Source organism: Aythya fuligula, chromosome 4 (genome assembly GCF_009819795.1).
Source record: "Aythya fuligula isolate bAytFul2 chromosome 4, bAytFul2.pri, whole genome shotgun sequence".
NCBI classification, from domain to species: Eukaryota; Metazoa; Chordata; class Aves; order Anseriformes; family Anatidae; genus Aythya; species Aythya fuligula.
The window spans coordinates 57,200,220-57,227,554 of NC_045562.1; the positions used below are offsets into that span (position 1 = coordinate 57,200,220).

The following is a 27,335-nucleotide window of genomic DNA, read 5'->3' on the forward strand; positions in this document are numbered from 1 at the left end:
AGCCAATGTTAGCTGTATAACTTCCTACTTCATCTCCTTCCTTTCTTCCCTCCTTTCAAACGTAAATTGTGGGTACTCTCTGAGAGTACTGGATTCACTCCCTTACAAAATCACGAACTAAATATCACTCCAATTTCTTCACATTTATTCTCGCATGATACCAGTGGCTGTAGTGACTATTCTGAATCCAGAATCAAGCTTGGGCAAAAATAAATAAATAAATAAATAAATAAGCTTCCAGATGTGTTTGAATAGAACCTGTCACATACTCTATTATATAGTGCAAAGTGAACTCACACTAACGAAAATAATTATTGTGATGAAATTAAAGAAAAATATGTTATGAAGAAGTGATCTCCTTTTTACTCATATAAACCTATCTTGACATTTCCACTTTAGTTCACTTTATTCCAGAATGAGTACCCTAGCACAGGTTACAGTGGTACGTCAGATGAGCCTGTCAAACAGTCAGCTTGTCTGTGCTGCTCACAAAATGTACATACAAGTGCTCTTTTATTTTGTAGATGTTAAATCATTTAAAACAGTTTTGCTTGTAAGAAAATGTGTTATGTAAGTCATAGGTTTAAAAAAAAAAAAATTGCTAATTAGTGAAAATATATGAGCTGTTCAGCATGCAGGATACTACGGAAAAGCAACCTTCCAGAGAGATCAAGGTGAAAAAAAAATCCACGATTGTAAATTGAGCATGTTTCTTCCTTCTCTTGGAAATCTCAGGCATTTTCCATAATTTCTTTTAGGGGTTTGAAGATTACATATTTCTAATGTTATATTACTCATTATGTGCCATTCTGGCTTATACAATGGTTACTTCCTTCGCAGGCAGGCAGGCAAATCTACAAAAATTCAGGAAATAGAAATATATAATTGCATCTTTCAAACAAACTAATTTTGTTGAGTTTTTCTTTATTAAAAGTCAGATATTTATTTTTGTTACAGTCACAAAGTATTGGCACAGGAACATTTCCTTCTCAGTATGTCCTTCACACTCTCCCCTGAAGTCTCTCAGTACTTAATATATTCTTTTCTTTTAGCTTTCCAGCTCCTCTTTTACCTGTCCATCAACCCTCTATTCCATAGATCCAAGCATGGTTTTCAGTCTTCACTTTTTTTTTTTCCTAGACAAAAGGAGGTTGTGGTTTTGATTCTTTCTACTGCAGTAAGAGGAGATGGAATTTAATGACTTTAATAAAACTTTTTCCTATCCTCCAGTGTTAAGTTATCCTTTCCACACTTTGTATTTTACTGTGTTAAAAATTATTCTTTATAAAAGATAACATTTTCTCTTTTAAAAATTGGTTACATTGTTAATATCCGTTAATTCATCTGCATTGGATATTTTTAGTATAACACATACATGAAATTACCATTACAAACCAGAAGTTTCCATGAACAGGCCATATCGTCAGAACAAACATGCCCACAATAAATAAATAAATAAAATAAATAAATAAATAAATAAATAAATAAATAGATAAATAAAATGTTAATTGATTAATTAATTCATAAGGAAAAATAAAGGGAAAAAAAGAACCTCATAATGAAGTGTTGCAACACTTACTCAAGCATTGGTTGATTTACACATTTGAAACACTAAACATAAACATATTTAACTAAACATAACAACACTAGTTCCTGTTGTGTATTTTAAGTATTGTGTCTTTTAAAATATCAGATTTGTAGCATGTATTTTGAATAAAAATCCATATCTTTGTATAATTTAAAATCGGTGGGCCTACTACAATACATTGAAGACAATGGGGTGCACCTAATTTAAATCACTGTCGGATAATGTTTTAATCAGGACTACAAATGGTGGTTGGAAAAATCTGGAGCTGAAGAAAACATTTTCCTTTTAAATATTAATAAATTTGGTATATGATTATATTAATTCAGGTAGAGTCTCTGATTAATTTAGAGAAGAACTTTAACTTCCCCAAATGATGCTTTGTGGTTTCTTCAGTATTTCAGAACATCAGTAGGTCATCACAGCTTGAGCAAAAAAAAAAATGTGGCTTTCATTAAAAGTTTGTCAGAATTAGTGCATGGATTAAAATACCTCTGACATGACTGACAAAGACATTCTGTGTGACAGCAGATATGTAAAAAGTTCAGATAAGAAAGCTCAATGATGTAGTTCAGCTTCTTTATAACAAATAACTAAGTGGACTGGAACTTTTCAGTTTGGAAAAGAGATTAATTATTGTATAGAATGAATAGAGTACAGAGTAGAGTATCTGAGCTCCATGTACTGACTGAGTAGGTATTAATTTTTCTCTGTGCTTTACAATGTGTTTACAAATGTGCTTTTTACAATGCCAAAACTTTGAAGAATAGAATGAAGGAATCAGATACAAATAAAAATAAGAATAAAAATATTAATAATAATTAGTAATTCATGGAACAAAGTAAAGAGAGGAAGACTGGGAGACTTGTTGCCAAACGTTATGTGTGCTGGATGTCTGAATGAAGTCTGCAGGAAAATTCATGGGAAAAAATCACTGAGAAATAAAAAAAATCTCAAGGTCCCCTGTGTTGAAAACTGGAAACTGGAAACTGGACAAATAGGATGAAGGTACACTCTTCTAAGCATCCTTTTACAAATGCTCTCGAAGAAAGGATAACACTTAAAGAAACCTGTCAATGAGACTCTTTAAATTGCGCTGAAAATTTGGAAGCTTATTACCAAACTAACTGTGATAAGCAAGGTCTTGCATTAATCTTGGGTGTGATAAATTCCCGAGATAATTTCCAGACTCTGTGTCCTTTATTTCCTGTCTTTTTTTTGCCTCTTTTTATCATGAGCTTTTATCACCTGTCAGTAGAAACTTTAAGTCCAGCCAAGTTCATCTAAGCTTTCTCCGCAGACAGAAATGACTGACATGCACTAGTCCGAGCCAAATACAATCCCTTTTACCCCAGTCTGAATCTATACAAATCACTACCTATCTTGTAATATTTTCTATATGTTAGATCTATATGTAGTTATTTAGTATTAATTAAAATGGCATCTTTTTATTAATTGATCACTGACATGAATCCTCTCAGTACATCATTTACTGATTTTCATAAGTCCGAATTTCTGTGAACTTCATGTTTTGACATGAGGCCTAGCTGCGGACTGATATTCAGATCACTGTTCTTGTTTGTTTGTTTGTTTGTTTAAGTTGATTGTTTAAGGAAAGATAATGGCTTCTTGTAGGGTATGTCCTCACAAAAACAATGAATAACAACACAAAACTCTACTGTTGAGATGTTCCTGTAATTATATAAAGTTAATGCTAATAAAATATGCCTTGCTTTTCACAGAATCACTGTGCTGGAATGCTTTTGGGGCCATGAATTTGTATAGATGTCCATAAAGTAAAGCAAAGGCATGCCTTTGCTCTCCTTTTCTTCTTCCTTTTTACTCCTGCCAGGCATGCTTCACAACATGAAACACACCCCAGCTATCCTGAATTCATCTCCTTTTCTCCATCAATTCATCAATATTCTGGGACTACTGGCACATCAGGTTTTTCCTTATCATCTGAAGCTCTTTTCTGATGTCTAGATTTATATTGGCAAAAATAAACCATTCTTGTATCAGAAGCCTATGTTAAGCAAAGCTACCAACACCTTTTACAACAAACTAAATGACATGTTGACTCAAACTTAAACCAATGACCTAACTAGTGGTGGCCAAGTAATCATGTAAAAACATTGCATGGAGCTTGCCAGGTACTAATCAGATTTCTGTGGCATTTATATTTAGGCAGGTTACTCACTGAACAAGCTCATTAATCAGTCCTAGCTTATGAGCTCTCGAATACAAAAGGTAAGAATAAATGGCAGGGAGACAGAAGGAGGATGGTACCATGACAGCACTAGATGGTTTAAGCAGCAGTGGAATTGCAATAGAAAGGCTGAGCCATATACATATAGAAAGACAATAATGCAACAAATTCACTTAAAAAAAAAAAAAAAAAAAAAAGGAAATCACTTTTATTTCATCATAATGAAAAATTCTTCCAAGACCCAGCTATGCTGAGGCAGCAGAACCTCTAGGGGAGAATGCAGGGGCAGAGATGAATGTGATTCCCAAAGAGTGGGGATCACACAAGAACACACTACAGTATCTCAACACAGAAAGTACAAAAAATTAGAGAGAGACAATAAAACACAGGCAATTGTAGAACTCGATGCAGAATAACACAGGGGACAGAAATATACGTGAATAATTCTGGATCCTACCCCCTTTCATTACAAGTCTTATAGTCTCTCCTCAGAACTTAATTCCTTCCCCTTTCATACCCTTTCCCTTCTTTCCATAATTGTTAAAAACCACAAAATTTTCTAATCATAGTTGTAAATACCTGTTCCTACATTGTTCTCACAAATGCTCTTTTTCTTTTTTTTTTCCTGCAAGCATGGTTATTTTCATATTCATTCTGAAAGCAGTTTAAACATTTCATGCTGTATTCAAATTATATCTTTCCAAACTTAACATATATATTTATAAATAAATATATATATAATATATATAAATATATATATAATATATATTTATATAAAAATATATATATATTCGTGTATACACGTATATATATAATCACAGAATCACAGAATCACAGAATTTCTAGGTTGGAAGAGACCTCAAGATCATCGAGTCCAACCTCTGACCTAACGCTAGCAGTCCCCACTAAACCATATCCCTAAGCTCTACATCTAAACCTCTTTTGAAGACTTCCAGGGATGGTGACTCCACCACTTCCCTGGGCAGCCTGTTCCAATGCCTAACAACCCTTTCAGTAAAGAAGTTAAATAATATATATAATATATATATATAAAATATATATATATATTCATGGGAGATGTATTTTCTCTGCTTTTTCTCATCTTCTTCCAAGAGCAGGATTTAATGTGCCATTGGCTAAAGATAGGTCATGGTCATTAGCTAATACTTGTCTCCTTGAGCTGTCTTCTCAGTTTGATACAGGAGAAAACTAACTTGCCCATGCAGGTTAATCTAAATTGTTTACCAGTTAAGGCTCAACTACAAGAATCCCTTACACAAACACCATTGTCCCCCAGAATACTGGTAAGTGCCTTACCCCTGAGGGAAAAATGTTGATCACCTGAAATATATGGAACAAAATAGGATTTATGATTTCAACTCCACACAGTTGTGTAACTGTCTATGTATGAAAAAATAAAAAGGTATTTCAGAAAGGTGCATCTTAGCAATGGACAGTTTGGGGTCAAATATCCTTAAATTTAAAAATAAAAATAAAATAAATAAAAAAATCCTCATTGTCAACTTTCAAAGGAATCTGAATATTTGTAGAGAACATGATGAACAAGTTAATCTTTAAACTGTGTAATGGAAGTGGTCTCTGCTATTTGTACAGTACAAAGCACATATATGACTACATTATAGAGTAGGAAGGAATATGATACCATCCAGTCATTCACAGAGTCATATATTAGTTTGTGTCGGAAGGGACCTTACAGACAATTTTGTTCAAACCCCCCACCATGGGCAGGAACACATGAGCAGTACACAAGGTAGAGTCTCAAAAGGGTAGATATTTCACCTCCCTCAACTTGCTGTTTACACTTCTTTTGTTTCAGCCTGGGATATAGTTAGCTTTCTGGCATGCAAGTGTGCACTGCTGGCTCATATCCAATTTTTTCATTCAGCAAGCCCTTCTCCACATTACCACTCTCAATCCCCTAGTGTGTACTGGTGTTTGGTATTGCCACAACCCAGATATAGCACCTTGCATTTGGCTTTGTTGAACTTCATGAGGTTTTGGTGAGGGGCCTGGAGAACAAGTCCTACGAGGAGCGGCTGAGGGAGCTGGGCTTGTTCAGCCTGGAGAAGAGGAGGCTCAGGGGTGACCTTATCGCTCTCTATAGGTACCTCAAGGGAGGCTGTAGCGAGGTGGGAGTTGGTTTGTTCTCCCACGTGCCTGGTGACAGGACGAGGGGAAATGGGCTTAAGTTGAGCCAGGGGAGTTTTAGGTTAGATGTTAGGAAGAACTTCTTCACTGAAAGGGTTGTGAGGCACTGGAACAGGCTGCCCAGGGAAGTGGTGGAGTCACCATCCCTGGAAGTCTTCAAAAGAGGTTTAGATGTAGAGCTTAGGGATATGGTTTAGTGGGGACTGCTAGCGTTAGGTCAGAGGTTGGACTCGATGATCTTGAGGTCTCTTCCAACCTAGAAATTCTGTGTGTGATTCTGTGTGTGCATGGGCCCACTTCTCAAGCCTGTCCAGGTCTCTGTCCCTCTGGATAGCATCCCTTCCTTCTGTGATATCAGATGCACCACTCAGCTTGGTATCATCCACAGACTTGCTGAGAGTACCCTCAATCCCACTATCTATGTCATTAATAAAGATATCATATACATATATATATAATATTATATATTTATATATTAAAAACAGTACTGGTCCCAATACCCCTGAAGGACACCACTCATCATCGAACTCCACCTAGACATAGTGCCATTGACTACAACTCCCTGGATTAGGCCATCCAGACAATTCTTTATCCACTGAATAGTCCTTCTATCAAATCCATTGCGCTCCAATGTAGAGACAAGAACATTGTGTAGGACTATGTCAAAGGCCTTACAGAAGTCAAGGTAGATGACATCAGTTGCTCTTCCCTTTACAACTGATGTAGTCACTCTATCATAGAAGGCTAATAGATTGGTCAGACATGATTTGCCTGACAGTCACTAGTGGTGTTCCACAGACCTCAGCACTAGGTCCACTCCTGCTTGACATTTTCACCAATGATCTGGATGCAGGAGTAGAGGGCATCCTCAGAAAGTTTGCTGATGATACTAAACTGGGAGGTGCTGTTGACTCCCTAGATGGACAAGGGGCTTGCAGAAGTTTCTAGGTAGATTTGAGCACTGGGCACTTAACAGTGGCATGAAGTCCAACAAAGAAAAATGCCAGGTTCTGTACCTGGGATGGAATAATGCTGGACACAGGTACAGACAATCAGCTAGAGAGTAACAGAAAGGGATCTGGGGGTGCTGGTTGACAACAGGCTCAACATGAATAAGCAGTGTACAGCAGCCAAGAGGTCAATCTTTATTTTAAGAAGCATTAAACCAGCAAAGCCAGGCAGGTGAAAGAGGTGATTCTCCTGCCATATTCAACTTTGGTGTGGCTACACCTTGAATATTGCATGCATTCCCGCTCTTCACAACACAGAAGGGATGTTAAGGTCCTTGAAAGCATCCAGAGGAAGGCAACAAATCTGGTAATAGGTCATGATGTCATGTATAATGAGGAGAGGCTGAGGATACTTGGGTTGTCTGGTCTGGTCTGGAAAAAAGAAAGCTGAGAGGTGATCTCATTGCTCTTCACAACTTACTGAGGAGGGGAAATGGAGAGGAAAATACCAATCTCTTCTCCCTGGTAACCAATGACAGGACGCAAGAATGGCAAAAAGCTGTGCCAGAGCAATTTCAGACTAGATATTAGAAAAAAAAAATTTACTGTGAGAGAGGTAAACACTGATTTCTACAGAGGTGGTTGATGCCCCATGACTGTCAATATTCAAGAGGCATTTGGATAACACCCTTGTTAATATGCTTTAACTTTTGGTTGGCCCTGAAGTGGTCAGGCAGTTGGAGAAGATGATCTTTGAAGGTCTCTTCCAACTAAATGGTTCTATTTTAATTGTCCATTTTTCAAACTACAGGTAGTGTAAGGTGGTGAAAAGCTTCAAAGAATATCCTGATAAAATTATAAATTAATCCCAGAAACCTTCAGGCCCAACAAGCTTTGCACCAGAAAAGCAATCACAGTATGAATGCCTCCTGCAAGCCTGATCTACTGACACATGTCTGGTTCATATTATTTTACTGTTCCAAAATTTTCAAGGTTTTAAAAGCCGTTATTAAATAGACCATTAGAAGTACCATGTAACCAGATGAAACTCAGTCTTGTGGACATGCTAAAATTGCAGTGGAAGCTGTCTTTGCCACATTTTTGCAAAATGGTTACTTACATTTTGCAGTGTAGATCTAAATAATTACTGGTAAACATGGTCATAAATAAGTTTACAAGCTCCAGGTCACTGACAATGCTACTGGGTATTAAGACTGAAATTTCATTACTGGGTTCATGGCCAATCGGTAATGACAAGAATTAACTTCAGTGACCATTTAAGCAGATAACTTCTGTTTACTTTTATTCACTGGGCATTTGGAATTAACTCTTTTGACTTTTAGACAATGAAATAAAGAGCTTCAGAGAGTAATGTACTTGTAGTGCACATCAAGTTTCATTAGTTGGAAAGACTCAAACCCAGTCATGCGCATTCTGAACACATCTGATGAATATACATGTATATTACATATTACATTTTCTCATTTATGTTATATTCTACAATCATTCTACTCAAGCAACGATAAAGAACATTTCTTGTATCATAAAAGAGAAATCTATTTGAACAAATAGAACAAGTGCCACAGAGTCTATTTCATATGCTCTTCAACCCAGAAAATAAATAAATAAATAAATAAATAAATAAATAAATAAATAAATAAATAAAATGTTTTGTTTTTAAGGAACTCCAATAAAGCATTTACTGAATCTTGTTAGGAATCTTACTGCATTTCAAGTTTTCAAGTATGAATACTATATGTCCTCTCATCTTTTACAAAGTATTTCAGAACCATTCAGCAACATTTTTTGGGGAAAAAAAAAAAAAAAAAAAAAAAAAAAAAAAAAAAAAAAAACACTAGGAAACCTCACAAAATGTTAATCTTATAGGTAGTAGATATTTGAGAAGAAAAGGCCAACATCTTGAAACAAAAAGTTAAACAGTAATGAGAAAAGGAGTTCTCAAATATAATTTTCTTTGAAAATAAGAAAGCTTTGCATACTTCTGCCTGGGGAAAAAACAATCACCTCGAACCAGCCAAGCAACTGTAATTCTTAATTACATTGTAGAATATTTTCATGTTGTTCTGCTTAGGCCTATTAGAACTCATTTAGCTGAAGTTTCAACTTCCATTCTCTCACAAATTCAGTTTGTACCCATTAATTACAACTGTCATGAAAGAAATGCAGCCATTAGCAATGCCAAAATCCCAATACATGTATACGCATAAGCTTGGGATGTAATATTAATTGTTATGAAAGCTTTGACATGATCCTCTACTGAATCCATGAAAATTATTAGCTCAAAATATTGTTATTGGAAAAAGACTGTATAGCTACTTACAACAAGTGAACAATAGGAGATCAAATGTTTTCAAAACAGGTTAACAAGTTATAATAATTACTGAACAACTATAATCCCACAAACTGGAAGCAACTTTCTCCAGGGCAATTTCTTTTTACACTATGAACTCTGAACCTGGAACCAGGCCTTAAAAAAAAAAAAAAAAAAAAAAAAAAAAAAGTGGATCAAACGAATGTGACATATAAACTCCAAGGTTTTGTTCATTATGCAATCTAAATTTCAGTGAGAAATAAGAAACTGTTTACAATGGCCTACATATTGATTTGTCATTATATAGATGCTAAATAGATGTAAGCATGCCTCAACTAAGATGGTTACAATCAGTGTTTGATAATGTAAATGAAAAACAAATGGCAGAATGGAACCCTGTGTCAGACTGTGCATTTTTATTTAGATTTATTGATATAGAAACATGTTAAAAGAGGTTAATCCAATACTCATATCTACGTTTGGGAGAAGTAAAATTTGATAGCTCCTAAAATGAGAAGTATCTTAAAATGAACTAAAGCAAGACTAAAAAATCTTATTTAGTCATGACAGCACCTAGAGGTCAGGTATCTAGCACCAGAACATCAAACTGGGCTGCCCAGGCTTCCCAGAAAGTCAAAGAGGGAAATTAATAGGTAATTTGCACCTAGAGGTCAGGTATCTAGCACCAGAACATCAAACTGGTACATGACCAGGCTTCCCATAAAGTCAAAGAGGGAAATTAATAAGTAATTTGCATGGGAATTGCTCCTACACTTGTTCAGGGAAATGATCTACTAAAAATGGTATTCATTTTGTACTGCACAATTCAGCAGTCTCTGCATGTCTACTGGTAGGGTGCAAATCTCCAGTTCAGCTGGAGAAATACTCTCCTTCTCATACACACATATAAACACTGTGGCCCTCAGTCCTGTTGAATGATGAATCAAAACCTTGCAGGACGAAGGACTGATTAAGAACCCAAGTTCTGCTTCATAAGTTAACACTCTAATCACAAAGTTATTATATAAGATGTAGGTAATTTCAAATAAACATTACAATCTATATTTCTGTGGATGGACTGAAATTGTTACATGACATTGTGCTATTATTCTTTACTTTCTTAAATGGCCACCTCAAAAATTTGTGCAATTCTTCAATACACAAGCAGTGTGAAAACACCTCTGTGCAGTCAAGTGATCAGTGAAACAGCTGGTGAAGAACATAGGTTTCTTGGAAGTTCAAAATAGTGAATAATAGGCTTTTTAGTTAACATTACAAGGGCATGATTCAAGTTCCATTAAAGTTAATAGAAAGCTGTCCACAGATTTCAGAAGTGCAATGAATCACTGAAGAGTGTTGTCCTGCCTAATAAGTATTTTGATCTTCACAGTCAACATCCACTTATGTAGTTCTTTAGATCTAATTGATACTACTCTTTATACACAGATATTAGCTTGTCTAGTGAATTCAAAGTGGGAGAAAAACAGTTAAATTACATGCTCAACTTAAAATCTAAATGTTTTGTTATTTTGTTAATATTCTATTAGCCGAACTTCAGCATACTAATTTTCAACATACACTAAAAAACAATTAGGGATTTTTTTGGAAAAGTCTTTTCAAATGGGATGCCAGCTATCAGGGAGAATAACTGGTATCATCTCTCAGCTTTTGGTAAGTAATTCATGAAGAAAATATCTCAGGGAAACAATCTGAACTGTTTCATAAACCAGAAGAGTTTGTACTTCATATCACTCTCTAGTTCATACCCCATGAGTATAAGCACAAGCTTCATGTTTCTGTGGAAGAAATGATAAAAACTACTAAGAAAAGTATTGCATTTACTGAAATTGCAGTTTCAAATTCATAAATGAATATTTATGAATATAAATATTTATTGTAAGTTTAAACCTAATGACAGATATTAATCAATTTAATTAGTTATAAACAATAGTTTTGATTTGTTTTGTTGTGGGTTTTTTTTCTGTTTTCCATATTACCTGTCTTCTGTTCACCTGGCCTTATCTGCCACGACTGTGCTACTAAGTTAGCTCTGTTGACCAGCTCATGATAAGATACTCAGAATTGAACTGCAGTTCCATCTGGCTTTTCATGGTAGTGAAGCTGTTTTAAGAAGTCCATGATGCAAATCAGTGAACCGCCCAACTCCCACACCACCCTGCATCAGTTTGCCACCAGATCTGTTCTCTAAGTATTGCTGCCTGCAGTGTTACATAGCACAGTATATACATACACACATATATGTATATATATACACATATATAAGTGTATGTATATAAAAAATACTGTGTAGCAAGTCAAAGCCAGGGAGGGAAATGTAAGAAAGAATAGCTAAAATTGATGACATCTCACACTGTCGTTGTCAGAAAGAAATAAGCACATATATACCTTGTTGCTAATAAACATAAATGGACAACTGAAGACAATACAGGAATAAATTTATGGATTAGTCCCAGGGAATGGGACTAATGGGACTAACTCTATGGTGGGAACTGTCCCTCCCTGGCTCTTTCTTACCTGTCCCCAGTGTCCATTTTTTTTCTCTTTCCCACATTGGTTCTTTATATAAATTGCATTCATGTTTAACTACTTCACGTATTTCCTCCTTAGATATTAGAACCCATTTTTAGGGTTACGAACTGTTATACCTAGGATGTATTGGCACTACAGACATCAGTGTAGCAGGAAAGTATCTGAACTATCCATAAAAAAAACTTCAGTAACACAAAATTTTGCAGAGTTCATCTAGCCTGTGCTGCCATGTCCAAACTGCTGCAGGGAGCTCAGTTAACTCAATGGCAACACCAGTCAGTCAGACAAACAGCAAAGTTGCTGCCTAATCTAATGGATAGGGTAGAGAATACTATTAAACTACTCAATCCTGACATTGTTTCTTTGGAATGACTGCTATGTAGTAACCTAATATTCCCTATGAATATCTATTCATACAAATCTCATTATGGAGACACCTTAGGATAGGTATGAGCACAGTCAGACTCCCTGGTTCTAGAGTGGATGAACAGCCTTTGCTAATGGAAGGAGACGTGTTTATGGACAAATCAAGAACATTATGACAGAAATGAGCTGCTTATGGTGTGCAGCTGCTCCATATAGGTTTTGAGATGACTAAAACTTTGGTAAATGGGTTACCTGTAGACTCAGTGTAGTCCGTAACGTGACAGGAAAAAATATGTGTATTTTTAACATGGAACAAGAGATGAAATCCATATGAGTCTTCAGAAAACATCATTGAGGTTAATGTGTTATTCCTAATGATCTTATGATTTACCATGTGTCTGTACCAAGTTAGCTAATGCACTGTTTTGGTGTTGTTGTGTTTTATGTTTTATTTTTTCAACTTCAATTCCATAGTAAAACAAACTGGCAGGAATATAATGATATTAATATTAGAGAAATGAAGGGAAACTACAGAAGTGAAGGCATTCAATTTTGTTCCAGTGTATCAGTATTCAGACTATATTACATTCATTAGTATTTAAAAATTTACTTCCTGACAGTAGCTGTTTGTGTAAATTCTGACCTCGATTACAAATCTGACCTATATGAATATGCAAGAAGGTGGCATTAGAGATTGCTCATTTCCAATAACAACAGGACATGGGATTAACAAATTGATGAATACTGAATAATATATTCAATTAAAATTTCACAAGTAGTAAGGAAACTAGAAACATAAAAACATGCTGAATGCAAGAAAATGCAAAAGACAAATACCAATGAATAATGATGAAAATGCTCAGTAACCACCTCACGGTAATTTCTGAGTAGTGTTAAATGTCACACATCTTTAGTTCTAGAAATGACTAACTTTGGAGAAACAGAATTTTAGAGACAAAATTTGATCTCATTCTCATTAGTATAAAGACAGAAGAGCTCCAGTGTTAGTGAAATTAATCTAGAAGTACTTCTGGAAATAACTGGGATCAATATCTAGATTTCAGAATACTACATGCTAGAAAGCATTTTTCAGAAAATGTCTGTATTACTTAATTTGTTTTGTATTTCTGTGTTTTGTTGCTTAAAGGTCTTTTCTCATTTCTTCTTATTTCATATTTTAAAAAGTAAGGGTGTATATGCACACATGAGCATGCTCACACACAACCACATACACAAGATTAGATGCCAATTTTCCAAAGGAAAAATGTCAATCTCAGAAAAGAAATAGTTTTTTATCTTGAAATTTTCAGTTAGGACTTCCTCACAGCTGTTTTGGAACACTATCATTTTTAAAAGGTTAAATGTTTCTGTCGAAGTGAATTTTAAACAACACTTAAAAATTTACTTTTTACTATTGCCGAAATGTTCTACCCTAAACAGTTATTCCACAAATCTGGAAGGCATGTCCTATGTGGGAGAGGCTGAGGACGCTTGGATTGTCTAGTCTGGAGAAAAGGCTGAGAGGTGACCTCATTGCTCTCTACAGCTTCCTGAGGAGGGGAAGCAGAGAGGAAGTGATTGTCTCTGCTCCCTGGTAATGCTACCACCTATTGTAAATACTATGAGAACATTTTTGTCTTGTATTGATTCTTTCTCACACCTTTTGGAACCTTTCAAAAGTTTAAAGAGATATTACCATATAATTGTTTTAATTAACTGTCTTTAGTTAGAAAAGCTTCTATGCTTGCAGGTTTAATTACAATGTACTACATTGTAATACAATGTATTACAATAGCTTTTAAACTCTTCAATGATTATCTCTTAAGAGAGGATCTCATCACACATGCCTTTTTTGCTGTTATTAGAGCCATCTGCTTTGTCCAATAACATTAATTACAGCATGAGAATGTTATTTCCTCTAAATGTATGCAAAATACTATTACAGTTGATACAGAGTCTTTGAGAAAACATGTGTATAGACATACCTATATATTTTCAGAAAAGCATATATAGACCACAGTTAAAAATCCTCCACAATCATCAAAAACACCACAAGAAACACACTGCATCACAGCTGTCAATAAGTAAGTATGCATTCTTGTGCATCCAGATAACTGAACTAGAAAGATCATTCCTCATGTTGAAATTATAGATCTTATTTCTTTTATCTGCTCTCCATATGATTAGTTTCTATTCAGGAGGCTAAGTCTACATTTGTCTCTTTCATGCACTGTGACATGTTCTGGTGTCACTATAAAGTATTTTTAGTTCCTGCACACTGTGAATATATATATTAAATATATATTTTTGAATATATATTCTGTAATGACTCAGGTGTGGTTTATGGCCATATCTTGTTTTTCCAGTCCTTACCAGAAAATATAGTACAGATACATCAGTTTGTTTCAAGTTGTGCCCAACACTCTCTTCCACTGCCTCTTGTTTTAATTCCATTAATGAGTGGACACAAGTAGAATTGACTATACCTAATCCTAGTGCATATGGAACAGCTACCTGTCATCTCAGCATCTTTTCTCCTTCTGCTATTCATGCAAATTTTTTCTTACTCTTTATTCAACACTTTATTATACATTTCTTCTATCAAGCACAGCAAGTCACCATGTTTATAATGCAGATAAAATAAAAAAATAACAATATATAAAAAAAAAAGTGAACACAACTTGAGGACTGAATATTCAGGTTTATTATATCGCTTATCTGGGACTTAGATTGCAGAATCTTCAAAATAAAAGGCAGGTTGTAGAAAACATATTTTTCTCTCTCTTGGTACAACTCTGGCATAGCCTAATTTGCGATAGCTGGAATTAAATTCAGAATGTTTAGGCCTTTTTTATATATCTCTGCAATGTCAGCTCACAATCTGGTTGCTACTTTACACTCACATTGGATATAATTTTATCTTTATTTTTCCTCTGCTTAGCAGAATGCTGATGTGTGAATTTACTAATACCATCTTTAGATTGCCAAGGTTCTCTTCTAAAACAGCTTTTTGACAAAAGTTTTCAATTCGTTCCTTTCTTTTTTTTAAACCTTCAAAATTTTTAAGCATGGTGAATATTAGACAAAATTTTCATTGGATTTGGAAATTCATATGAAGTCTTTTGAAAGCTCAATGCTTATACTGAATATGTGTGCATGCACACATATATCACTTCTGAAGTAAAGTTGTGAATTTGCGGAACAAATATATCCATAATATGGAAATCTAAAATATATTTTCTTCTGTCTCTTGACAGAGGCTTTAGAAGAATAAATACATGTTTCTCAGTAGACACCATCAATAAGTCTACTGGAATCTCACATCATAATGACTGGACAAGGCTTCTTTTGGTATTTTCAGTTTCCTAGAAAAGCAAAAGATTTGCTATAAAACATAAGTTGTATTTTTATGCAACAAAATGGCTGTAGAACACCTGGTTTAAACTTTGCTACATTTATCATGAAGGACAAAAAAAGGGGGGGGGGAGGGGAGGGGGCAACATGAGCAAAATCACCAACGAGCAACATGAAAACTCTGTTCAATACCCAAATAAAATAGTTTACGTAACTTATATTTACTATCCCAAAAATAAACATGCTAATGTTTTCTAAAAGTTAACTTCAATATATCTACATGTAAGTATTCTGGAATTTCACACTGCAAAAAAAAATATTTTTTTTTTTTGGAGCATTGGAAGAAAAACACACTTTTAAATGCCAAAATTACACAAGAAATAAAATATTATTTTCTATCCAGTTCTAGGCAAAATTAGAATTATACAAAGACAAGTAGTTGAGTCGTTTTCTATCTCTATATATTCTATGAAACTCTTTGTGGACTAAAATCAAAGGGTAAAAAGATACTGTATTTTATTAAATGTAATACATTATAACTGTAACAAAGGTATAGTAGTAACTTCAAAGAATGTTTATCATTCTCCTAATGGAATATGGGCCTAAAATGTTACAAAATACAGTTCGAAACATCAATTGCTTATTTCTTATGCTGTATTTATTCAGTTATTTCTACAGCTTTGCCTAAGAGAATGCTTCTATTTACTTTTAAAATTTGATTGTTTTGTTTACAAGAAATACATTGAGTGTGATCTGCCTGGATGTTGTTAAATATTTCATGTTTTCATCTAGAGCAATTATTATTCTCTCATTAATCAATGCTTTTAAATATCTGTCTTCAATATAAGATCTAAGAACTTTACAGCATGAGCTGCTTGTTCCCTGAAAGTCTTACAAATCTGCATATCGTTTAGCTTATGCTGTTAATATGCTCTTTCCTTTGATATATATTCCTATAAATTAGGAATACTCAGAAGCTCAGCAAGGATACTTGGAATCCTGTAAGATTAAGTCCAGCTTCTTACAGCTCCTAAATAAGCCTTTCAGTGCACCATCTTGTTAGGTCCTAACTTCCTCTGACTCATCAAGTCATACTCCTCTCTGAACTGCTGATAAAAAGGAGACAGAAGAACAATCAGAAAGAAGATAAATTCTATGGATTCTATTTCTCAAGGAAGTTCACCTAACAGCACATATGTACATTAGCATGCATTAAGATAGCATAACCTTAGTTTTCCACTCTGATTCCTATAACGGGTCCATTTATCTTTAGCAGGCATATTTATCCAAGAAGAGAGAATGTGAATTACAGTATACTTCAAAAGTGAAAGGTTTCATCTTTTTAAATATAAATACAGATCAGTACCAACTTTTTTCTCTCAACATTACCTGAAAAATGTAGACTAGAAACAATGCAGATGCAAATATAAATTATTTTAAGTATTAAAACAAACAAACAAACAAACAAACAAAAAAACTTCCAAATCTATGTACCTCTCTTCCTTTTCTCTGCAAATAGATCAAGGCATGCTCTCATTGTTTTTCTGATCACATTTCTTCTACTCATTCAGTTTTGCTTCTCATCACCCAGAACTGTATGCCTTGAAACTTCTCAATAACTTTGCAGTGCAGGAAGTAATTACTGCTCACTTTTCACACCTAGAAAAGAAAAACAGAGAAAATGCAATTACTCAGGCAAAACCACTACAGAGAGTAGTTCTAGGAAATGAACAGACATCTCTTAGTCTAGCATTCTAATTAAAAGATAATTTCTCAGTTGATTTCTGACTTAGCAAGCTAATGAGATGCATGTATAAAGCACTCTAGATGATTCTAATATTTGAACTGTCTCTATCTAGTATCTTCTTATATTTGTCTTGCAAGGATGTGTACCCTCAAACCCCACTGTCCCTACACTTTGTTTACAATAAATCCTCCTTGGTATCCATATTTCCATTAGCAGACCCCTCTACTCACAGGGCCAGATCAACAAAGGAACACTGGACACTCTCTAGACATTTACCTGTTAATGACATGAATGTTTGAAACCCCACAAGCTCCTGGTAAAGATTTTTGCATGCTTTAAGCTATTCCTAATTGTTTCCATGTCCACCAAAGTTCTGATGGACAACATCCATGCATATTCTCCAGCTGATTCCCCTTCTGTTAAATCCAGCTGGCAATGTCAGTGAACACAGGTATTCCAAAAAGTCTTCCCCACCTGATTTAAGTAATTCAAATGACTGACCATTTACTAAATTCACAAGTCTTTTTTTTTTTTAATGAAAGATTTTAGGTCTATATTTATCATTCTTTTACATACAGAAATAGCTTTTTTTTTTTTTTTTTTTTACAATTTTCAAATCATTATTAGGTCACTCACTCTATTTGACAGTCAAATATATTGAGTTTATAACTTCAAAATAAATTTCTGAAAACATTCTTGCTTTTTTCTGTAGATTTTTGTTTTTTCAAACTTTAACCGTCACTTGTCAATACAGACCCCAATATTGGCACTGTATGCTGACATTGATCTCAGAAATCATTTCTGTTAAACTAACAATATTTCCCTAATTTTATTGGCTACGTTTATCTTTAATATTTCTGTCTAGTCTTTAGAGCAAGGAAAATGTGTTACTATAATACAAATAATAAAATGACATTTTTTCCAATGTGATTTTGAACTGTTAAAATTAGAGGTCTACAAGCTTAATGAATAGGACATGCTCCTGCCATTTCAACATAAGTAATTATACTATTTCAGTACTGTGATACAAAATATATATTTGTATAATAATCTAAGAAATTGTCTATATTGAAATATACAGCACTCTGAATTACTCCATATCACATATTCTCTTTCTAAAAAGGGTGCTAAAAAATGACTGTAATTTGCCATATTAGTTGTGAAATAGAGTATTCTGTTGCTTCCATGAGAAAAATCACACCTGTAGATGAATGCTTTTTGCAAATTTTTTCACAAAATTCACTTCACTGATAATTATTAAGTAGAGCCAATATCTCAACAAAGATAATCCATACAAAAATTTGTAAAGTCTAGCTGGGAAACTGACAGTGAGTTCTGAAAGGCAATATTGTTATGTGTTGCCTTTCTTGTCTTTGCTGTAGTTGCAGTTTTCCAGCCACACTCAATGTAAATTGATGAGTTTCATATAAGATATTGTAAAAATACCCATTCCAGTGTTTGGACTGCTGGCCAAGCGATTCTTTCCCATTCAGCATCACTAGTATAATGTTCTTTCTTTTATGAATTTCTGTTTTTATGAGTTTTTGAGGGAAACTTGCCTAGAAAATGCAATGTGGGGCTGCTCAAACATGTCTAATAACTCAGTGTGTTTTGATTTGATCAAAGGTGCTGGTGTAAATACAAAAGAAGTTGTCATGGTCTCCTCAGCACAACACCCCGTTAGCTACAGGATTTGGTTTTGTTGTGTAGGCAGAAAAACTGTGGGGAAAAGAAAACTGAATTTTCAAGTTATTGGATGCTTCTTCCACTTAACAGACAAAAAAGCTTTAAACAAAAGCATCCCTGTATGCAGCAACCAATTGCCTAACAAAAAAACAACCAAGTAGAAATATAATGGAAAGATGTAATCAACAGTTTATATCCCTACTGTAAATGCATATGATTGCTATATGATTATCTTCAAATGCAGATGACTTAAAATTATCATTAGAATTGTGAAGTGAAAATAGTATAAAAGAGTAAAATCCTGCAAACCTGCATGCAAACTACTTGCCAGTTTAAGTACCCCCAATCAAACGAACAACATACAATGCAATTTGATGATGGGAGGATACAAAAACCACCCTGCAAAGTAGTATTTCATTCTGTTAAGCACTGACTAAAGACATAACCTCTAATCAAACATTTTGGAGAATTGCCAGTAACAGGGTGAGAGAAAGCAGAAAATTCCTCCAAAGAAAACTGAAATCACCACTAAATGAGTTCTGATAGAACTAGTGGAGTGTAGGCTCATGCTCCATACCCCTCTCATTTCTGTGGAATTCACTGATCCAGTTCAAAGATAGCTCATGTAAACACGCAGAAATGGCTTACTGGTTGAGACTAAGGACCCAGTGTCTCAGTGGTAGCCAGGAACAGAGGCACAAGGAAGCATAAGATCAGGGGCAAACACTTTTGTCCAAATATCCTTCCAGTCTCTAGCTAAGGCATCTTTGTCTATTTCTTTTTGACTACATTTAAAGGCTAACAAATGAAATACCTAGTTGTTACTTGTTCCTCCTTATGACAGTAAAGACAAACGTTTTCTGCCACACTGAATACAGTCCTTGTCCTTAGCAGAAAATTTTGAAGGTGTAGAAAGAGAAACAATGGTTTGAGTAGTAATAAAAAAGAAGTGAGGAGCCAATTAAAGGCCAGATAGGACAACAAAGATATGTTTATCCATACAAGCAGGTATGGATAAACGAACTGGTAACACAGCTGGGAAAAAAAAAAAAAAAAGTCCAATTTGAAAAGGAATGTTCTCACTAAGGAAAGGTATTGAAGGAACTCAGTGTACAACATGCTTCTCCTGACCCATGTGGAATATGTTCTGGGGAAGAACAAGAAAAGCACATCCTTTCAGATTAGCTTCTACACAATTAGATTTTTTGAAGAAACCTGAAAAATGCTGAATGCTTTACCTGTTGCCAAACTATGTTAACATATTATACAACAATATTCTAATGGTTTACTAATAGGAAATGTAATGTTTGGTTTGACAGTAAAATTAATTTAAAAGTAATAAATGCAAAAAAGTCAGATGTATGGGAAAGGAAGAAGAGAATAGTCATTATCATGAGGGATTGCAGGGAAACAAAATACCATTTATTTATTTATTTATTTGGCAATCAGTAAGAAAGCCTGGCACTTTCTGACATCTGAATTTGTCATAATTTCCAAGACAGAATGCAAACTTCTATCATTTCTGAGTTTGAAATTCATGACCATTTTTTACTCATGATACATTTATTACATTATTTCCAAAATAGCTTTTGAATTGATGATATTTTTTTTCTCTTTCTCTCATCAATCTTAACATCAAAGATTGTCTCTTCTTCCATGAAGATACAAAGACCAAGGCTGGAAAAAAAAGACACCAAGATAGTTGATAGAAATTACAGTGCCAAATGTAATTTAAGAGAAAAATTTTGATGACTTTAACTGGAAGAAGGCAATACAATGTCTAAGGCTATCACTCAGGACCCTTCCAGAATCATGGATTCTGGTTGAGGTTGAAATGGACCTCTAGAGGTCATCTGGTCCAGCCAACTTGCTCTTCCATGGAACTTTGAATGTAACTTGGACCTAATGGCTGGTCCAAGGTAGAGAGAATTTAAATAATAATAACTTCAAAATTTTCATTAGTATTTATAGTTTAATTAAGAATGTGTTCCTTCTTTAGGAAAATACTATTTTAATGACAGTGGTTGTGGTTTTTTGGACAAGAAAATTTAGAAAAAGTTTCTAAACAAGGTAATACAGTGAGTCCCGAGGAGAGCCATGAGAATGATCAAAGGGCTGGAACACCTCTCCTGTGAAGACAGGCTGAGGGAGTTGGAGTTGTTCAGCCTGGAGAAGAGAAGGCTCCAGAAAGACTTCAATGCAGCCTTTCAGTACCTAAAGGAGGCCTACAAGAAAGCAGGAGAGGGATTCTTTTTCAGGGAGTGTAGTGATAGGACAAGGAGTAATGTCTCTAAACTACAAAAGGGTAGATTTAGATTAGATATTTGGAAGAAATTCTTCACTGTGAGGGTGGTTAGGGACAGGAACAGGTTGCCCAGAGTAGTTGTGGATGCCTCATCCTGGAGGAGTTCAAGGCCAGGTTGGCCTTTGAGCAACCTGGTCTAGTTGAAGGTGTCTTTCCCCATGGCATTAGATTTAAGGTTCCCTTCTAACCCAAACTGTTCTATGATTCTGTGAAGACATTTTTCCTCATTTTCTAAAGGCTTCTATTTAAAATAAAAATTACATATTTATGTAAGTATAAATTTACTGTATTTTGAAATTTTATGCAGGAAAAAATTGTGTGAAACACTTAGATATTTTTTTTCCCCACATTTCTTTCCTTTATGATTTCTTCTATTTTTTTTTCAGTTCTTAAATACCTAGATTGACTTCTTAGAAAAACTTAAAGTAGAATGTAATTGTAATACAGTGTAAAAACACTATATGATTATATTTTTGTTTTCAAAACTGGACAGTTTAATGCTAAATGACATGTTTTTTTAAACACTTCATAACTAATGGGCTCTTCTTAGCAGTACACCTGAAAGTGTATTGGGGGGTGATTTTTTATTTATTTATTTATTTTGGGTCATTTTAATACAGCGAAGTCTCGAAAGAAAAGGTAGATTAATTCTATTTCAAAAAAGAGGTTTTAGTCATTCAGATATGTTCATTTCTATTGAGGGTGTCCCTTAAAACTGAATATTAAGATAGAGCTATGTATGCCATTCTATAGAAAACAGAAACGATAAACATAAAGTATCGATTTTAGTCTCCCCTACCGTGATAAAAGTAGACAACATCAGTTTTAAGTATTTGGAGGTGGCCTTTTTACTTTTTAAAAAATTATATGTGAAAGAATTAAGTACTTCTGATACCTGTCAAAGATACATGGAAGTGATTTAGGAAGGTGCTGTTAATATCTGCTGCTTCCTTTTAGCTTGAAAGTTAATCAGGACACCTTCAAAACACATATTTGTTTATCAGAAGTTCATATTTCTCTTTTTATCCTCAATAACTATGTAAGTCTTCACAAATAGCTGATTTATGGAGACAGTTTCACAGAAGGAATTGTCACACGCTTCTGTTTAAATTGGGGTCTGGAAGGCTGTGTGTAACAGTATTCCTGATAATTGGTTCTATTATGAAGCACTGTCATGGCAAATTTTCCAAGCACAAAACAGACTGCATAACACTGCCTCCCAAGGAGGAAAAAAAAAAAAGAAAAAGAAAAAAAAAAAAAAACAACCACTGCTCTCATGCTTCAACAGCACAAATTTTAATTTTGATTCTAATTACATACAGTAAATGCAATTATACCTCACATAATGCAGATGCCAAACCTGAAATTTGGACTATGTATTTTGAACAATACAGAGTTGCCACAGAGCTTAAAACAAAGACATGAAACACTATAGTTTGAATTCTTCTTTAAATATAAAAGAAGAAAAGAATCCATCTGTCTTTTCCAAGTGTACTGCACTGCTACATGTTTCGTTTTAACTCACTCTCTAGCAGACCTTCGCTACTTCATTAAAACATTTTTCAACAAGTCATATATATATCTGTGCTGCAGCAATCCATAGTTTATTCATGTTGAGTGCCTAACCTTTCTCAAAGCAATTTAGCAATATTTCTCATTCCTGACTTTTGTAAAATCTCATCTGAATGGCTCTGAAGCAGAACTGGGCAAGAATTGATCTAAATATAGATCTTTCTGAAGATTAATAAATAAATAAATATTTATGTTTTGGTTCATCAGATTTATAGCTTTATTTTGATTTTAATTTTCATGTCTTTTTTGTCATCCAGGTTCAGCTAGCCCTAGAAAAAATAATGCATTTTAAAATTGTTTACATAATATTTCAAGTGAGAATGAAACCAAGAAGTTTCCCAAAGTCTTTTATATAACAGTATCTTCCAATATAATCAGCCTAATTTATACAGGCTTTACAGATTTTGAGATTCTCCTCTAAACCATCAACTAAAACATCCATCATTATTTAAGACAGGAAACTTCAGTTTGAGGAATAATTTGGATGGATACAATAAGCCATGTAAAAAAATTCTAAACAAAGTTAAGTAAAAAACTATTCAAACTTTAGTTTACAAACATAATGTTTCAATTTACTTAGATAAATTACATACCCCTGAACATTTAATTATTCTGTATTTCCTTATTGCAGAAAACACCTTATCACATTCAGTCAAAAATCGTAACATCCCAGAAAAAACTTTGCTCACAGAATTATATGCCAAATATCCTTCATTAGCCTCATATACTAGTGGCAAATCAAGTACATAATGAAAAAATCCTCGCGTCTCTATTAACAGTAGTCTATAGCTGCCAATGTGTGTACAGACTTTCTAGAAGATTTTTCAGGGTAGAATTCCTATTTTTACCTTTACCTTGCAGTTGAAATTGCAGTGATTTAAAGTGTAGATCGGGGAGTAATAAAAGGAAGCCATGGAAGTATGTAGGCAAAGTGTAATGCACTGCATAATGATTTTTTTTCCCCTTGGGGATTCCTAAATATATTTCTTAACAATCAGTTGTGGGGTAAGCTTAACAGTTGAGATAACCTCTTCCTATTTGGCTGAGAAAGTAAGGTATCTTCCTGGCATTCACAATTTTTACTGGATAAAAACAGAGGATGACAAAGGCTCATTTGACCAATACATTCAGAGCAATGTTGAAAATGAAATGCTTAGCAAAATGTAAATGCATTCATGAAATTATTAAACTGAGGCTTCAAGTCTGAAGACAATTCAAACAAGCCCCCCTTTGGGCCCAATAAAACTATGACATAATAATACAATATAGGAAAGAGCAATTGCATAATTTACTCCATTGAAGCACTACTACAATCAAAGGTATGATGTGCATGTTTGCAAGTCCATGTATTCTGTGAAACTAGGAGTGTCATTAAGTGATCATAATTTTTTCTCTGTCATTTCAGAGAACTTGTTAGCATATGCACACTTTTATTACATAAGAATTCTCATTTAGAGAAATTTAACCTGAATTATTTAAACTGTCCCAAAGTGAAGGATTCTACTATTTTACTACACAGTCAGTTTTCAATCCTACGTACTGAACTCCGTATTTTCATTTATGTCACAGCATTTTCAAACACAAGTGTAATGGACTGGCTAGGCTGCTTTCTCATCTCTAATTGGACTTAAATCTTCTAACCAACATATCTGTTTCTACATAGCCATTACCAGTTTCAAAAGAATACATGGCCTTCAGCTGTACTAAATCTTCTGTACTTCTATATGTTTTCTTTCCCACTTGTCTACAGTACCTCTCCCTTGACCTGGAGAATTAACTATTCTTCCTACTTTGAGTCTCAAACACCTCCCTCACAGGATCCCTAACAGAAACACACACCCCTCAGGCCTACTAAGAGGCCTAAATTAATTATGCTAATCAGACTACCATGGCTAACCCAATTAAGTTTAATTAGCTGATGCCTTTCTTCCTAAAACAGCTTGCCTTAGGGACATTTTACCTCTGTTTTTAAGCTAGCTGGAGAAGTCAATGTTCTCATGCAAACTTGCCCCTCAGCTACAGGCTTTCAGCATGGAGAGACCCACAGCAATAAGCTTGCTCTCAAAAGCCTTTTTCCTGAAGTCTTAATGGGGATTCTTGTTATTCATTTCCTGAATACTTTAAACTGGAATGCGTTCACGTTTGAATTTAAGTTGTGGTCATAACCAGCTTATTTTATAAATCCAGTTATTATTTAAGGCCAGGACTAAGCATTATTTATTGTTTTGCTCTGTCATTTTTGAGAAATCACCGTGCCCTGGTTATATTCAGCAACACCTATATCTTGAGATAGCTGGGCCCTTAACTATGTACTTTCCACCAAATCCTGAAGCTGTACATTAATTACTTCACCTAGAAAAATTTTGTATTTACTCGATCTGTCTACGTATAAAACATAGTGGGGCAAAAAAAGTCCTCCATGGCAGATCACTGATAATTTTTCTCCAGTATGAGACCAAAAACAACTCCCTGTAGAACAGAGTTGTCCAAAACTAGAACTCCCGGTTTATAAAAAATAATAATAATAATTTCAAAATTTGAATCAAACCAAGACCCAAACAAGAAAAACTTAAATGTATTTTTTGCTTTGTTTTGTTTTTCCTTATCTCATGGACTTGTGACATCAGAATACAAAAAGAAATAGAATGGTTGTGTATGTTGATGTTGTAAAATGGTTGTTTCACCAAAATGCAAATCTCTAAAGAAGAACTCGTCATTGAAAAATATGTTCAAATTTTGAAGGTATTATTATTGTTATTTTTAAGTTTTAAAAGTTGTCAGCATTTGCTTCTGTCTATCAAGCTTTTCATATTGTAAGTAACATTGGTTATAACTGAAAAATTTCAATTCATTCAGTGGAAATTTTTAATATAAACCAAAGACTTGGAGGGACTTGTGGGACTATTATTTCCTTTTTGACTGACAATGATAATAAAACCTCAGTATTGTATTCATTAGGTTTATCCTAAAGGCTAAAATAGTTATTTTAGTGAGCATACTCTTGTTAACTAAATGAAACATGATTTTGGACAAATGGACACTTGTTAAAGTAAATACTGAAGTGAACAGTACAATATCATAACTGCTGGTCTAGGAAGATTCAATAAATCATATAAGAATTTGGAAAATTCACTGCTCAAGTATTTTATCCTATTCAAATCTCTATGTTCTGAAGACAATGATGAAAAATGGAAGAGTTTCTCCGAAATATTCTTAAGAATGTAATGTTGTATAATTAATAATAATATGACTTGATGTCCTATTAAAGCATACCTTCGCCTTGCATTATCATCTGTTTAGCTTTTCACTGGTTTAATCACAGTAATAAGAGTGGACTAATACTAAATATTTCTAAATTAAGGTGACAGGTTTTGTTTGTTTGTTTGTTTTTGTAATATGCAAAAGAAGGAATACATTATTTCCTTAGGAAATACTTTTATTGATTCCAGTAAGACTTCTGACTAAATCAAGACTGCAGGATTAGCTCTTTGATTTTATATCCAAATGATATGATTATGTTTAACAAGCATGTCTTCTGTATAGGCATTGTTCTTAACAGGTTGTAAAATCCAGAATATTTTTTAATTCATAATAATTCACTTCCTTGAAAAAAAAATCCAACTGTTCATATTTCTCCAATTAAATACATTAGTCATATAGTCTTAAAAATTAATACGAATCTCTGAAGTAAGAAGATCCTCATAGAGCTAAACATTACATTTCCAACTCTAACACTTCGAAAACAGTGACAGGAAAAAATGCTGGCTTTTACATATCAGAAGAAACAAGTCAAAACTGACTTTCTTCGAGGTTTTCTTTTTTTTTCCTTATCACAGCTCCACACAGTGGCACCTTCTGACCTATCATGTTGAAGATGTTCAGGCTATTCAGCTGCTAGAATAAATTCCAGCAGAAAGTATTAAATGAATTTCCTATTGAAAACAAGTTGATAAAATGTTGGCAGGTAGAAGTAGTGGCATATGATGGAGAAAAAATTACTTTGAAAATACCCAATTTAGTGTTCACATTTGGAATTAAGCAAGTAGTTGCCTGAAGCCTCCCCTGTGATTAGGAAACTGCATGTCTTGCAAATTGTATTAGGAGATGGATTCCCCAAGCCAAATAAATAACCTGCAGTGCATATGAAGTACAAACAAATATGTTTCCAAAGCTTCTAATCTAGGATACAACCTGTATTATAAACCAGTTCTACTGTGGATTAGCTCCATTAGCTCTATTAATGTTGGTTTGTCTGTAGATTGTATTTAGTCCTTAAATATTAGTATAGCACTGAAAAATAAAAGAACAAAATAATGATGTTGACATAACAAAAATAAAGAAACATAGTAGGTAGCATATTACTGAGCTAATGCTTTCTTTTTATTTTAAGTGAGGACTTAAACTGATTAGCTCAGTAGCTCATCTACTTCAAAAATGAAATCAAATGTATGATGCCAGTATATAGAAACTGCATGCTATATACTCATGTATAACATGTTCAAACGGTAGA

The 27,335-nt window shown here is 34.2% G+C and overlaps 1 long non-coding RNA gene across 5 annotated transcripts in view; it reads right to left on the bottom strand.

Moving 5' to 3' along the window:
• Nucleotides 1–27,335, bottom strand: part of LOC116488483 — a 173,368-nt gene that overhangs the window by 55,076 nt on the left and 90,957 nt on the right. The window contains exons 4-5 of one of the 5 annotated variants that reach the window (XR_004253185.1): nt 17,010–17,174; nt 16,507–16,624 (exon numbers count right to left, since the gene is read on the bottom strand). This is a non-coding gene — a long non-coding RNA (uncharacterized LOC116488483). Of the gene's footprint in view, nt 1–14,855; nt 15,527–15,959; nt 16,625–17,009; nt 17,175–27,335 lie in introns of those variants that run through there. The other 4 variants (XR_004253187.1, XR_004253186.1, XR_004253184.1 and 1 more) reach the window with 4 other exon arrangements.